The sequence below is a fragment of the Aptenodytes forsteri genome, unplaced genomic scaffold (genome assembly GCF_000699145.1).
Source record: "Aptenodytes forsteri isolate BGI_AS27 unplaced genomic scaffold, ASM69914v1 Scaffold142, whole genome shotgun sequence".
In the NCBI taxonomy this organism is placed as follows: Eukaryota; Metazoa; Chordata; class Aves; order Sphenisciformes; family Spheniscidae; genus Aptenodytes; species Aptenodytes forsteri.
In genome coordinates, this window is record NW_008794598.1 from 4,127,002 (window position 1) to 4,129,657 (window position 2,656).

The window sequence follows — 2,656 nt, forward strand, 5'->3', positions numbered from 1 at the left end:
GGTGTTTATTGTTGTGCTCTTCTAAGATAAATAAATAAGCCCATGCAAGTCCGGGGACAAGCAGGGCCTGTTTCCAGGAATCCCAGTGCTTCTGCGCGTTCCCGGCCCTTGGGGCATGGGGGGAGTTTGTGATTTTATTTTTATATAACAGCAGAGAGTCGAGCAGACAGCGAAGGTGTGGAGTTTGGGGGATTTTCCCCCCCCCCGCCTCCCCTTTAGTTTCCCCTGCCATGTTTGCTTGGCTTCATGCACGGCTGCTCCTCCGGCTGGAGGAGGGAACGGGGCTGGTTTCTCCCTGCTGCGGGTGCTGGTGGCAGCTGAGCCTGCGCTTACCTGCTGCCGGGGGATCCGGCGGGGAAAACTGCCAGGGTCGGTGGGTGTTTGGGAATTGGGCTGTCGGAGGTGAGAAACCACCAGATTTAGGCTGTAGGGGTGGGTGCCCGATGGCCGTGGCGGGCGGCTGCGAGCAGCACATGCTGACCCTGCGGTGTGTGGAGGGGAGCCGGCGTGTTTTCCGAGGGATGCTGGGTTTGCCTCCCGAGGGATGCTGGCTTTCCCTCCCGCCCTTATCAGTAGGAAACCGCTCCGGGGTGGGGCTGGCAGCAACGGGGCGACTCCAGCATCCGGGTGTTTGGGATGGAGGTTGTGATTCCAGCCAGGTCTTTATTTCTTTTTCCACGCTCCACGGCGCCGAGTTTACGGCACGTGTGTTCCTGGTCCCCCCCTGCCCTGCTACCGCCTTTGCCGTGACGAGGTTTCCCCGTTTGCTGGTTTTCGGCGGTGCTGTGGGGAAAGGGAAGAGCCCTGTGTGCGCGAGCGACAAAGTGATGAATCATCGGAGCGGGGGGACATTTCCAGGGCTGAGGGTGGGGTGGCCGTGGAGCCCGAGCAGCACAGCCCTGCGGGGAAAGAAACAGCTGCTGCAGGGAAATGGGGCTGGGGAGGACACGCTGGGGGCACCCACCCCCCCAAAAGCACGTGTACTGAGGGTAGAAATGCTCTTCTGGCTCCCTGCAGCTCTCCCCGTGCTGCGGGGTGCTGGGGGGGTGTGTGTGTGTGTGCTGGGGTCCTGATGTTGCGTTGGCACGGGGAGGATCTCAGCCCTGGATCGCTGTTTCTCCCTCCTTTCCTGGGGGGTGCAGGTGGATGGTGGGGAGGGACGGAGCTCTCCCGGTGCTGGGCATGGCACATCCCCGTCACCTCTGGGCTCCATCTCTGGGGGCAGCTGGAGTTTGTGGTTTGGGTTTTGGGGGGGGGACACACCTCGAGCTGCACCCACTGAAAGGGAGCCATTTCATAACTGCCCTGTGTGGGGTTATCCTGTGCGCTGGTCAAAGAGGAACCGGGCTGGGGGGGGAAGCAACTTGTCAGGGTCAACTCAGCACAGCGATGTCCCTGGCGTGGGCGCTGCAGCCTGGCAGTGGCACTGCATCACTGGCATGTCGCTGGGGAAGCATCATGGCATCCCGTGGCCACAGCCGGCACCGGTGTTGACCCGTGGCAGCCGTTTTGTGGCAGCTTCCCCCCCCCCCCCTTTTCTGTGGGAGATTTACAGGGCGCTTTGCAGCTGCAGGAGCCAGTGCTGGGTGCATTTTACAGCCCCGTAAAAGAGCAGAGGCTGCCCAGAGGTGTGACGTGTACCTGCCACCGCGCTGTGCCATGCTGGCTTCAGCCCTATGGCCATCCCGTGGTGGCCTTTCTGCGGTGGCATCACCTCCGCAAGCCCGGGGGAGGCAGCAGCTCGGGCTTTGCCGAGCCACGGTGCAGTCCCGGTGCAGAGGCAGCCGGGGCGCATCCCCCCTGCAGCCGGTGATTCCCGGGGTGAGCCGCGGTCGTTGTCGCCCTCGTGGCTGACGCAGGGGAAGGCGCTGGTGGTGTAATGCTTGGAGGGACGAAAAGGATGATCTCTTTGTGCACACGCAGACAGGAAATACGTGCTCATCTTCTCCCCCCCCCCCCCCACTGGTATGTCCAGAAAGAGCCCCGATGGTTCCCCCTGATTTCATTGCAAGGTCGTGCCCCACCGCAGGGTTGGCACCTGGCACTTGGCTTTTGGTCAGAGCGGGTTTTCCTTGTGGATTTGCATGCACGTAGGGTCCCAGGACACGGTCAGCCCAGGGATGCAGGAGGCCGAGCCCCGCGCGCCAGGATGAGCTCCAGTTCCTGTTCCTCGCCTTCAAGGGAGACCCATGCGTTGGCTGGAGGTGGAGGTGGCACATTGCTGAGAAAACTAGGAATGACGGGTACGATCCCGGCACCGATGCCGGCCCTGGTCCTGTCCAGCTGATGCTGACAGCAGCCTTCGAAGAAGCCGTCCCTTCTCCAAACGTCTTCCCCCTCGCTTTCTGTTGAACAAACAGGCAGCGGAGCAAAGCTATAAATATTAAATTGCAAAAAAAGGAAAACAGTAAAGAAACCCCACGATTTCCCTGCGGGCTCAGGGCCGAGCCCTGAGCAACAGAGGTGAGTGGGGCTGCGTGGTGCCTGCCTGGAAGGACCTCGCCCGAAGCAGCTTGGTGTGCCACGGCGGGGGGGGATCCGGCCCGGGAGGATGGCGTGGGGCCGGATCCTGGCCGCTGGGAGCTTGTGTTGTGCCATAGGTCCGTAGGACAGAGGCAGAGCTCTGCAGCCCCTCGGGGCGTGGGGGGAGCTCCGC